At 42.5% G+C, this 13,922-nt stretch overlaps 1 protein-coding gene across 3 annotated transcripts in view; it reads left to right on the top strand.

Annotated features, from left to right (window-relative positions):
- The window catches only part of TNS3 (tensin 3), a 457,447-nt gene that overhangs the window by 250,717 nt on the left and 192,808 nt on the right, over nt 1-13,922 (top strand). The window lies entirely within an intron of this gene.

Below are 13,922 nucleotides of genomic sequence, written 5' to 3'. Positions count from 1 at the left end.
TAAAGTCGCCACCGGGGGCTGTCAAGAGTGCATACATCCATGCCTCTCTGTCTTGTCTGTGTTTATGCTGCATGCCTCCTCTGAGCCCGTGCTCCAGGTCGGATGTGGGAAGGGGGGGGGTGGAGTTCTTTCTTCAGGAGCATCCCCCCACAGCTCCCTTCAGGCTGAGAAGCCATAGGGCAGTCGGTGGTCGCACCACCTCCCACCGCCTCTGCCGTTAAGGTGGCTCTTCATCCACCAGCCCTCCTCTCTCCGCTGCCCCAGCCTCCCCTCCATTTGCAAACCCGACAGGATTGGAGCTCTCGGCTCGTGCGGGAAAGGCAGGTCTTGTTTAAAGATGGGTGGGATGGAAAGGGTGGTTGGAGGGGGGGGAGCGGAGCATTAGCACAACGTCGGCGTGGTTTAAACGCCCACAACACCGGCTATACAAAGCTATAAGGTGCACTCTTTTTCACGTGCACGGCTCAAGGAGGGACACAGAGCGGATGGATGGCATGTGAGTGTGCCTGACACAGGCATTCCCAGGTAACATTTACTTAGCACCAGACTGAGCCTTGATAGCAGCGGCAGTTGCTGGACTGTTTGCTCAGCAGTGAGTGCATTTCTGGTAGTACCTCTGCTTTTGTGCTTGGCACTATGGGCAGAAGAGGTACAGGTACCCTGAGAAATAAGGGCTCAAGGGGATCTCCCTCAGGCTCTGAGGACCCCCCTCTGCAGCACCATCTCCTGCTGAAGAACCTAGACAGGCTGGTCGGGATGAGCAGTCGGGATCAGGGGCTACATCTGCTTCTGGCATTTCAGCCCCTGTATACGTTACTCAAGAAGTTTTTCTCCTCAACCATAAACAGATTAGAGGAAAGACTGAAGGCCTTGATCGTATCTTCACTAAGTGGAAGAAAGCGCATTAGGTCCCCTTCTACCCAGGACCCTCAAACAGAAGAACTCTGGGAAAGGGGAAATGTCAGCTTTACAAGCTGAGAAATTGCTGGTGCAATTTCTTACTAAAAAGGTCTGCTGCACATTTAACTTACCCGTTAGCTGAGCCAGTTGAGAAACCCACATCTAGTTTGGTTTCATTGCAGCCTCCTCAAGCTGCACATGCTTTCCTGTTCATTTCTTTTGCTGGAAAAGCTTATATATTCTGAGTGGGGTCACCCAGATAAACATTTTTTCCCTCCTAAAAAGTTTTCAACACTTTATCCTATAAAGGAAAAAATTCACAAAGATGTGGGGTATACCGTCATTTGACGTCGCTATCTCCTCCTGTGAATAAAAAATTTGACTTGTCCTGTTGGCGACGCTCAAAATGCTTACGGATTCAGCTGATAATAAAAGACTCTATCCACCAGATAGATACATTCACTAAATTTTATCAAGTGAATGCAAAATGGAATGAGGCTATCGCCTTCAGGTTCAGTGTGCTGCAGGCAACCGTATAAGTCCTCAGGTCTGCGGGTGTCCTATGGGTCCCTCCACTCAAGTAGCATTGCTCTGGGACATCCCATTAAGTAAATACTTAAGGCTCTGTTTCCGATGATGTGCGATAATGAAATTAGGATTTTTATAACAGCTTACCTGTAAAATCCTTTTCTTGGAGTACATCATAGGGCACAGAGGTCCCGCCCCTCTGTTTATGTGGTATAAGTATATTGCTTAGCTACAAAACTGATGTGCTCCTGGAAGGAGGAGAGGTTATATAGAGAGTCAACTTCCTTAATCGTGGTTTACCAGTGTCAACACCTGAAGGTGGCCTATAACCCATTAAGTAAATACTCAAGGCTCTGTGTCCTATGATGTACTCCAAGAAAAGGATTTCACAGGTAAGCTGTTATAAAGATCCTATTTTTGTTCTGATTCACCTGGAATGTATATGGTTGCTTTAAACTAAGTGTTCAATCCTTAACTCCATAATCTTCAATTACAAAATCTAGACTGGATCAGAGTATCTGATCAAACCAATTTCACCCCAGATCTCTCAGTAAAGGGTACCTGTTGCCTCCTACTCCTGTCGTCGCTTCCACATGTCTGAGATGTCCTTTCTTCACATGGTGTGGTCTTGCCGCTCTGTCCAATTTTTGTGGATGGATGTTGTGGCTAATATCAATAGGATGTGTGAGTTGATCCTTGGATTGGATACAACTGTATTACTTCTACATGTTATTGAAGACCTTATTCTGCAGCAATATGATGAAGTTGTTTTGCACGTAAGGAGATACTCATTCACTGCAAGTCCACTAATTCACCCACTGTAGCCTTATGGCCATTGTATAAGCCCACCTACATTATTATTATTATTATTATTATTATTATATTATACACGATTTATATAGCGCCAACCTACATCAATAGAAACTGACAAAGCGGGGTCTGCTTGGGTAAGACTCCTGGGGCTCAGCTGATGATCCTCCATTACCACCTTGATGATTGCCTGACTACTATTATTGAAATTAAGTATTTTATTTCCTGTGATTTCTTTCCCCCCTCCCCCCATACCTCGCTCTGCCTATTCCCTTCCCACCCCTTCCCTATGGTACTTAGGACTCCTTATGGGTGAATTCACCTTGGTGTTCTTACGCTTGATTCAGGTTCTTGTCATTATTGTTGGCTGTATCTATTGCCTTTTTTTTTACCCACTGTGATGCTGTCTAATTGTTAGCTGGGTAAATACTATGTTATGATATTTCAACCGAGATTGTATTATCTTTGTATTATGTAAATTCTGAAAGTGCCTTATATGCTGCTTATTTCTCCTGTTATTGTTATACCTTTTTCTAATAAAACCTATATATTTAAAAAAAAAAATAGAAAAAAAGAGTGCCTGTCACTGCCCATGCTATCAGAGGGGATGTTGTTCATCCCTTGTGATCACAGTAAAGTTTGATAAAAATAAATGAAAAAAATAGCTTTTTAAATGCCCCCATGCTCACATGCAAGTGTGAATGCGCATGTAGGTCCCAGACGCATATGTAAATGATAGTTACATAGTAGGGGAGGTTGAAAAAAGACACAAGTTCATTCAAGTCCAACCTATGTGTGTGATTATATGTCAGTATTACATTGTATATCCCTGTATGTTGCTTATGTTGCGGCCATTCAGGTGCTTATCTAATCATTTTTTTAAACTATCGATGCCCCCCCCCCACGCTGAAACCACTGCCTGTGGAAGAGTATCCCACATCCTTGCCGCTCTTAGAGTAAAGAACCCTCTACACAGTTTAAGGTTAAACCTCTTTTCTTTTAATTTTAATGAGCGGCCACTTGTCTTATTTAACTCCTTTCCGCGAAAGTTTCATCCCTATTGTGGGGTCACCAGTTTGGTATTTTTAAATTGAAATCATATCCCCACTAAAGCATCTCTTCTCCAGAGAGAATAAGTTCAGTGCTCGCAACCTTTCTTCATAATTAATATTATGTTATTTTTTTGAGGAGAAGAATGAATTAAAAACCTTCACCATCTCCCCATCCTTTGTAATCCTTTTTTTTACTGTTCATATACTTATAGAATTTCTTGGGATTTTCTCAAATTGTCTTTGAGCGAGCGCAGCTCTGCCCATTTTCCAGGAAATGCATGCAGCCTTTAAATCCATTCTCTTCCACCATGGCTTAAGTTATTGTGGCACCGCATGCTGGAATGAGAGAGCTGCGCTCTCTCAAGGGTGGAGGTAGGTGGCTTACCTTTTTGTGGAGTTGTGCAGTGACCATCCCAACAGCCCCCCAGTACGGGTGGGGGGTGTTCCGGAGTCCCCGGTCTCTCCAGCTCAGGGGATGCAAGGGCCCGCAGGAGGAGTCTGCGTCGTGCGCCCGGTGTCCGCTGGCATGGCCCTAGTGCCTGGTCAGAGGTTACTCTACTCAGACCCTGCAGTTTGGACTTGGTTGCTGGGGGGATTGCACTGCTCGGGGCACTGTTTCCTTATGTCTGGTGGTGGTCTAGTTGTGCACTAAGGGTTGGAAAGTTGTTTCATTTTTTCTTATTTCAGGAAAAAGCTTTAGGAAAATCCAAGCATTCAAACCCCCCAAGTCAGAGGAAATGTCCTTCCTGCAAGAACCCCCTCAGAGATTCATGGCAGAAGGCAATGTGCAGGTCTTGTATTAAGGACTTGGTTGAAGAGGAAACGTCCCTGCAATACAAGGACTTGTTCTCTTCAGTACGGGAACTTACGAACTCCTTCAGTCAAGTCCATTCTGGTACAGAGCCCGGCAGGCCAGGTTGCGCCCCAGCATCCACCATCTAGCCGAAGGGCATCCACTTCTGGAGCAGTAGAGGTTGTGGACTCAGGGGATGAGGGGGCAAGTACTCATGCCTCCCTCAGGGATTCAGATGAGGAGGAAGAGGAAGATGATAGCCGAGCCTCTAGGTACAAACTATCTTTGGAGGAAGTGGGCGATCTTCTGAGAGCGATCACTACCCTTGAGATCCTGGAGGAAAAGGTGCAACTGTCGGTCCACGATAAAATCTGCCAAGGACTAGATGACACTAAACATAGTGTTCCCAGTTCATAGAATCCTCTCGGATACGGTAAAGAAAGAATTGAAGGACCCTGAGAGAGGCCCCTTCTTTGCCAAGACCCTTAGGAGAAGGTTTCTCTTCGAAGATGAGAAGTCAGAGGTATGGAATAAGAACCCTTGGGTAGATGCCACATTCTCACAGGTTTCCTGTCGCACAGACCTAGCATTCAAGGACATGGGGGTGCTGAAGGATGCGATGGATAAAAGAGTGGACTCCCTCTTGAAAAAAGCATTAGATTCCACCTCGGCTAGCCTCTTATGGCTTCCCCGGTTGTCCCAAGGAACCTAAAATGCTGGGTAGAGAAGCGGAAGATCCACGTAGAGGTGGGTACATGGCAGAGAGATCTTCTGAAGTCCTTCCCGTTGATACTGGATCCAGTAAAGTACATGATTGATGCATCAGCTGAATCAGTTAAGATATCAGCAAGGTCGTCAGCACTGGTTAGTTGATCCAGACGTGCTGTCTGGCTAAAAACTTGGTCTTGTGACACAGCTTCCAAGATTAAGCTATGTGGCCTACCTTTTTCGGGTTATCTTTTTGGCCTAGACCTTGAAACAGTCTTGGACAGGATAACCAATAAGAAAGAGGCTTTCCCTTCCAAAACCAAACCGATCAAAAATAATTTTTGTGCTGTTCAACAGCCCCCACAAAAACAGGGATCAAGACCACAAGAAACGCTGGGTCTCCCAAAGGGGTAAGGGAGGAGGAGGCGTTATCTTTAGATCTCCCCCACACCAGCCCCAGAAAAACAAATGACAATCTTACCCCCAGTTGGAGGGAGATTGTCTGCCTTTCACCTACAGTGGAACAAAACAACTATAAGCCTGTTTGTAAAAAACTTCATTTCCCAGGGATACCGTCTGGAGTTTTCAAAGCCCCCCGAGCAGATTTTGTGTTAAGGCTCTTCCAAAGGATCAAGAAAAAGATTCCGCAATGATGAACCTGCTACAGGATCTGATTCAACAGGAAGTGATTATCCAGGTCCCAAAACATCAGAAAGACTGAGGCTATTCCCAATCTTGGTGAAAAAGTCTTTGAGTAAGTATTGGTTGATTCTGAACTTAAAGATCCTCAATAGATCCGCTACAAACATTTCTGGATGGACATGATCCATTCAATCACGAAATTACTGACTCCAGGCTGTTTCATGGCATTCCTAGATCTAAGGGATGTCTATTTGCACGTCATGATAACTCAGACTTCCCAGTGCTTTCTTCGTCTGATCTTCAACCTGGGGACTTCGGTCTGGCATGTCCAATTCAGAGATCTGACGTTCGGACTTTTACCCCCCAGAATCCTTACAAAGATAATGGCGGCTCCTGAATCTATAGAAATAGAATCTAGAACCCACGCAGGAGATGAAGTTCTTGGGCTATATGATAAACCGTACCCTGCCACAGGAGAAGATGAAGATCCAATCTGTGGTGAAACCAGTCTCTGTTTCAGTCCGATCAGCCATGGCAATCTTAGGCCTTCTCACGGCATCAATCCCAGCTATTCAGTTGGCCAGATTACATTCCAGACCTCTCCAGATGAATGTCTTACAAAGATGGTTGCACCAGGAGTCGCTAGAAAAACAGATCACTTACCTCAAACATAAAATGGGTGCTCTGGTGGTGGAGGAGTTCTACCAACCTGGCAAAAGGTCTTCCCGTAGACAAACGTCTAACAGACAAGAGTTCTTGGCTGGGGAAACAACTTTCCTCCGGATCAACTGTGGGTATAGGAATGCTGTAGGTATATGGGATTGTTTGATATTATTCTTTATTTTTATGGTTGAACTAGATGGACTTGTGTCTTTTTTTTCTACCTGACTAAATATGTAACTATGCAACATTTTTACTTAATTGGATAAGTTCATGTTACACCCGTATTTAGGGTGTAACATGTTCAGCACCCCCCTTCCTTCCAGCGGGCAGGGATTCTTGTCCACCGCAGCCTTTGTCACGTTTTAAAATCTGCAATCAGTGATCTGTGAATAAACTACAAGTCCTATCTGCCACTTATAATTTCTTTTACAAAATATTTATTCAGATTTTAAAAAATAAACATTCAGAACATACAGATCAAGATCTCAATATAGAAAGTAATACATAGAAAACTAATATTAAAATAATATGCGCCAATGATTTCGAGAGCAATGTAACACAAGACGGCGGTTGATACAATAATGGCTTAAGAAGGCCGCACAACCAAAATACAGGTATGTAGTTGCATAGGAGATAATTTGAACTCAGTCTGAACTTTGTGACTGATCAGTGCCACCTACAACCTTAGGGAGGACGCGGCATCACACACCGAACTAGCTTGTGGACAAAAAGCCCATAAGCCCCCAAAAGATACTGTAAATGAAAAGAAAGGAAAAAAAGGGGGGAGAGGGGGAGGGTCCCGCAGGAGCCGTCCAGGTGCAAATCCGCATTATGTGCGATCTATGGTTCCACACTTTCAGAACCTGAGCGTGTGTATCATTCAGAATGGAGGTGAGCTTCTCGTGCACCGTAGTCCCCATGAATCGTGCCAGAACTCGGCCAAGTGGAGGAACTGTTGACACCAGACCGTTAGCTAGTGTTCGACGGGCCACCAAGAAGAAAAAGCCCAGCCATCTCCACTGGTGTTTAGACAAAGCTGCTACAGGTTTATGTAATAAGGCTTCCTACAGGTTTTGTGCCAGGGCACAGCCAAGAAAGTTCTAATAGAGGCCTATACTGTACCTGAGACCAGGAATGGATCGCTTTAGGGCAAGTCCACTAAATGTGGAAGAAGGTATCCCATTGCCTAAAGGAAAGCACATCGGGGATACATTAAGGTCAAACTGGGACATGCGATTAAGGGTCTTATACCAATGGCAGAGCAAGTTATATGCGTTCTCTTCAGTCAAAATGTTTTGAAACCATATGGAGGAGGCCAACCAAATGTTTCAAATTGCCTGATCCAGGGTCTTGCCCAGGTCAGCTTATCATTTCACCAAGTACAAACATTTCCCAGAGCTGAAGTTATTCACAAAGGAGGCATAAAGGTCTGTGATAAGCCCCTTCTAGTATGGATCTTTCCAGCACCAATTCTCAAAAGGGTTAGTTGTCTCGGGAACCAGGCTGGTTTTTAATGAGGCCACTAATGTGATGCGAAATCTGAAGATGACAAAGCTACTGAGGCTGCTAGGTCCCAGTTTTCCTGGAGGTAGATGATGGATTTCATGCCATCCAGTGTAAAGTGTTCATTAAACGTATTTAACCCCTTTCCTTTGCCATGAGCATAAAGCCAACAAGTCACTTGTAGTTTCAATGGACTGCAAGCATGCTGATAAGTGTTCTTGTAGTCCACTGACACTTCCTACAGTCCATTGACACTTTCTACTGGGCACAGAGCTGTAGGGAGAGTGTGCAGGAGCCTGACATTGCACAACTTGCACACCAATACTTTTCATGCTCCTGTAGAAAAAAGTAATAAATGCACATATTTTTGCAGGTGAAAAAAAGTGCATTTATTATTTTTTGTTAAAGGTGAACTTTGCATTTAAAGTGTTACTAAACCTAGGACCCTGAATTCACTATAGCTGGTCATTCACAGTACACAGAACATGGAAATGCAATTATTCTAGTAAATATAAACCGCCAAGTACCTTTTCTCATAAGCAGTTAGATCAATCTTGTGACTTCTATGAGTGTCTGGTTAAAGCCTGTAGGAGAAGTTTTCATTCTCCCACGATTGTCCTATGAGAATGCAGAAACCTTGACCCTCTATCTGGACAGGGCTGATTGGCCCTGTGTTGATCACATGCACCCAAGAAAAAAAAAAACCTCTAGCAATACACACCAAAATTAGAGTCCCCTGGCTCTGTAAATATCAGGAAATATATTGGAGTCGGTGGAAGAAAGAGATAATCAGACAGAGAAGACAGGATCGAACAGCCTTTTTACACAATGCAGAGGATTAACCCCTTAGGTTCCACAGTGAGTATAACAAGAATGTTTTACTACACATGCAGACTGATTGTACTGTTGTAGGTCTAGTAACACTTTAAAGTTTTAGTGAAAGAAAGTTACCTGTCCAGTTTCAGAATCTTTTCTTGAACTGCTATTGGTAATAAACAAAAGCTTAACCACTTAACAACCGCCCCATAGCCGAATAACGGCTACAGGGCGGTTGCTTAACTCTGAGATATACAACGTCCTCCCAGAATCCCGTTCTCGCGCGCCCCCTGGAGCGCGCACTCGAGAGCATCCGTGACCGCCGGCTCATCGCGGCCGTTTACCACGTGATTGCTCCGTCAAATGACATACTCGGAGATACCCTGCAATACCCAGCCATACTCAGTGATATCCTGCAATACCCAGTCATAGTCGGTGATGCCCTGCAATACCCAGCCATAGTCTGTGATGCCCTGCAATACCCAGCCATAGTCTGTGATGCCCTGCAATACCCAGCCATAGTCTGTGATGCCCTGCAATACCCAGCCATAGTCTGTGATGCCCTGCAATACCCAGCCATAGTCTGTGATGCCCTGCAATACCCAGCCATAGTCTGTGATGCCCTGCAATACCCAGCCATAGTCGGTGATGCCCTGCAATACCCAGCCATAGTCGGTGATGCCCTGCAATACCCAGCCATAGTCGTCATATGATGTCCTTGCATTTGTGCGGGGATATCTGAATGATGGGTGTAGCTACAGGCATCATTCAGATATCAGCTTTTTCAGCCAGCCATTCCCTACACCATAAGAACAATCATAGCGGCTGTTCTGCTGCTTGATCGTTCTTACAGGAGGCGAGAGGGGACCCCCCCCCGCCGCCCTCTGGTGCTTCTACCGACTCGCCAATACGATCAAAGCCAGAATCTTCTTTTCTTTTTTTTTATTTTTTTTTATTTCAGGCTTCCCAGCCTAGAGGTGAGATGCAGGGTCTTATTGACCCCATATCTCACTGTAAAGAGGACCTGTCATGCCATATTCCTATTACAAGGGACATAAAAGTGATCAAGAAATGTATTTTTGGGACAAAAAAAGTCAAACTAAAATAAATAAAGTAAAATGAACAATAAAAATAAAAATTGAAAGCGCCCCTGTCCCCATGTGCTCGCATGCAGAAGCTAACGCATACGTAAGTCCCACACACACATGAAAACGGTGTTCAAACCACACATGTGAGGTATCACTGTGAACGTTGGAGCAAGAGCAATAATTCTAGCCCTAGACCTCCTCTGTAACTCAAAACATGTAACCAGTAAAAAAAGTAAAGCGTCACCTATGGGGATTTTTAAGTAGTGACGTTTGGCGCCATTCCACGAGCGTGTGCGATTTTGAAGAGTGACATGTTAGCTATCTATTCAGCGTAACTTCATCTTTCACATTATGCAAAAACATTGGGCTAACTTTACTGGTTTTTTTTTTTGTTTTGTTTTTGTTTAAGCACAAAACTGTTTTTTCCTCAAAAAAAGCGTTTGAAAAATTGCTGCGCAAATACCATGCGAGATAAAAAGTTGCAACGACCACCATTGTATTCTCTAGGGTCTTTGCTAAAAAAACATATATAATGTTTTGGGGTTCTATGTAATTTTCAGTCAAATAAATTATGATTTTTACATGTAGGAGAGAAATGTCAGAATTGTCTTGGGTACTCCAGAACGCCTGATGGTGCTTCCTGTATGTTGGGCCTCTGTATGTGGCCACACTGTGTAAAAGTCTCACACATGTGTTATCGCCATACTTGGGAGTAATAGCAAAATGTGTTTTGGGGTGTAATTTGGGGTATGCATATGCTGTGTGTGAGAAATAAACTGGTATTTATGACAATTTAGTGAGAAAAAAAAAGGGAAAAAAAATCTTGAGTTTGCAAAGAATTGTGGGAAAAAATGACAACTTCAAAAAACTCACCATGCCTCTTACTAAATACCTTGGAATGTCTATTTTCCAAAAAGGGGTCATTTGGGGGGGGTATTTGTAATTTTCTGGCATGTTAGGGTCTCAAGAATTGAAATAGGCCATCAGTCCTTCAGGTGTGATCATTTTTCAGATATTGGCACCATAGCTTGTGGACTCTAAGTTTCACAAAGATTAAATATCCACCAATTTGTACTTATTTTTACCAAAGATATGCAGTAGTATAAATTTTGGCAAAAATTTATGAAGAAAAATTGCTAATTTGCTAAATTTTATAACAGAAACTAAGAAAAAATCATTTTTTTACAGAATTGTCTGTCTTTTTTCTTTTATAAAAAAAAATAAAAAATCTAGCAATGATTAAATACCACCAAAATAAAGCTCTATTTGTGTGAAAAAAGGACAAAAATCTTATATGGGTACAGTGTTGCATGACTTAGTAATTGTCATTCAAAATGTGAGAGCGCCGAAAGTTGAAAATTGGTCTGGTTATTAGGGGTGTTTAAGTGCCCAGTGGTTAATATAACGTTAACAGTTTGCATGTCATTGATGTAACCTGGCAGCCAAGGAGAGTGGATTGCAATAAGCATGTTTAAACACTGACTCCTTAACTGTACTAGTCGGTGGGGGCATTAGATGCTGTTGAGTGAACATGTGTACTGTCCATCCCATTCAAAGTGAGCGAGTAGAGCAACAAATCTGCATCAAATTTGTATTAAGCTTGAACATTATTCTGCAAAAACTGTTCGGATGATTCAGGCGGCTTTCTGGAACAGTACAATGAGTACAGCACAAACGCTTCAAAGTGGGTCAAGAATATGTTGAAAGTGATCCATGTTCTGGAAGGGCTGCAACAAGCAGGTGCCTACTTTGAAAGGGACTTGGGTGTCATTGTCCTATCTATAATGTTTCTTGAATCTTGTTCAATAGATGTCTCTAACCTTCTGGACAGACCTCGTATGTACAAACAGTGATGTCCTTGCTGCCACAAGGACAGCGGTGCAACACATAAAACTGGAGATTGTAGACCTTGCCTGGTCCCAATCATGAAAAAATTGACAATGACGAGTCTGCTCTTGCTCATTGTAAAGTTAATATGCAAGATGTATGCATATGAAACAAACAGCACCAAGGTAGCCTTGACTTATATCGCACATAGGTTTTTACTTGGAAGAACAATAGACCTCCTCTTTATTAAATATCCCAACAGGGAGCTGTGTCAAAAATCCCCACCTCCTTTCAATCGTACCACAGCTGTTAACATCAGCTTTGCAGACCTCACTAATAAGCAGCAGTAGAACAAAATATCACTTTGAAGATAACTAAGAAAATGTATAAGTTAATAAGATAATGGAACAAAACTTGGCACTTATAGTGTTTTTTTAATTATTATATCCATTTCTAATAAATCAAGTAAAAAACATTTAAAATCATCATCTTCAACATATTCATATATTAATCAATCCCACTCCCCTTCTTCCTCCCCTCCTTTCCCCCCTCCTTTCCCCCCTCCTTCACCCCTTAATTCTGTGTCCTTTCCCTCTTCCCTCCTCCTATAATCCCACTATAATCCCACTATTTCTGCATAGTTGTTTTTTTAAACTCTGCCTAACATTTCCACTTATAGTTAATAGGAGACCTCTAGTGGACAAACACTGCAAATGCATGTATATGTAGCATAATTATCATATTTTACTATATTGTGTGACTAACCCGGATGCATGGAAAAATAAAAACAACCACCCCTATGGGATCCTTGTTTCCATCTTAAATATTCAAAATAGATCTCCTCTATAAAGTCTCAAAAACCCCCACGAATATGCAAGATTCTTTCAATACCCTGTACTAAAACTAGACTGGTATTTGCAACATGTTCTTTGGATAAATTAGTAGGTTTATCCTGTCTTTCAATCGCCATGATGTTTTAACTTTTGGGTTTTTTTCAGAACGGAAACTTACATTGTATGTTTTAACCATGTATGCGTTGTGGGTGTTTAAAATAAACTAGAAACTAATTGATCACAAAGTGTTTGGCTATTCTTCAACTATTTTCCTTTGAAATTACATCTGTGTCCTAGGATAGACTTTTTTTTTTTTTTTTTTACTGAGAAAAGATCAACCAATTTTACTAGCCATTCTTTTCTTTTTCTTCAATAAAGTCTTTGTTACATGCTACTTGGGCTAGTCTCTTAATTCAGCTATCTGGATCAGTGTATCCTCTGCAGTAACTTTGAAAGCCCTACCTTGACCTGGATGATTGCAGGGCCTGCCTGGAGTGTGACCTTTGGGCACTGGGCTCTACTTTCCAGGCCTTTGTGTGCTGTGTTAGTTTATTCTTTAGCGCTTTCCTGGTCCAGGGCCATGGCAGTCTCTGGTATGACTCTGTCTCTGAAGTACTAATTTATGAGCAGACGGTGACAGCAACTTTTTTTTTTACATATTGGGCTAAAGGTTTTACATAGATTATTTAAAGTGTTACTAAACCCAGGACCCTGCATTCACTATATCTGGTCTCTCACAGTACACAGAACATTGAAATGCAATAAGTTTAGTAAATATAAACTGATAAATACCCTTTCTCATCAGCAATATATAGAAGTCTTATGACTTCTATCAGTGTTTGATTAAAGCATGTAAGAGGAGTTTCATTCTCCTCTGACTGCCCTATGAGGCTGCAGGACACCTGATCCTCTGTTTGGACAGTGCCGATTGGCCCTGCACCAATCACATGCACCATCCCAAGGAAAAAAAAACTCTTTAGCAATACACACCAAACTGAGCATGCACAGAGTACCCCCGAGGCTCTGTATTGTCAGCAGAGGGATTGGGCACTGTGGAAGAAGGGGAGGATCAGAGTCGATGGGATCAAACAGCCTTTTTACACAATGTACAGGATACCCCCTTATGTTCCACAATGAGTATAACAAGCATGTTTTACTGCATATACAGACTGATTTTTACTGTTGTGGTTTAGTAACACTTTAAGGGTTAATTGTAAGCAACCCTGTTAAATGGTTTGTTTCAACCCTCTGACACTTTTGCTGGACAGCTTGGTCTGTTAAAGAATTAGTAAAATAATACATTTACTGGCCAGATCAACAGCTACAGTGCCTTGAAAAAGTATTCATACCCCTTGAAATTTTTCACGTTGTATCTTGTTCACAACAAAAAGCGTAATTTGTATTTTATTGGGATTTTATGTGATAGACCAACACAAAGTGGCACATAACTGTGAAGTGGAAGGAAAATGATAAATGGTTTTCAATTTTTTTTCAGAAATATGTGAAAAGTGTGGCATGCATTTTTATTCAGCCCCCCCCCCCCCCCCCCCAAGTCAATACTTTGTAGAACCACTTTTCACTACAATTGAAGCTGCAAGTATTTTTGGGTATGTCTCTACCAGCTTTGCACATCTAGAGAGTGAAATGGTTGCCCATACTTCATTGCAAAATAGCTCAAGCTGTTTGATTGGGTGAAAAGCCTCTGTGAACAGCAATTTTCAAGTCTTGCTACAGATTCTCAATTGGATTTAGGTCTGGA

The sequence above is a fragment of the Lithobates pipiens genome, unplaced genomic scaffold (genome assembly GCF_037356315.1).
Source record: "Lithobates pipiens isolate NorthernLeopardFrog02 unplaced genomic scaffold, aLitPip1_a1.2 Scaffold_19, whole genome shotgun sequence".
NCBI lineage: Eukaryota > Metazoa > Chordata > Amphibia > Anura > Ranidae > Lithobates > Lithobates pipiens.
Note: the sequence above shows the minus strand (reverse complement) of the source record. Positions and strands in the feature narration are given on the sequence as shown.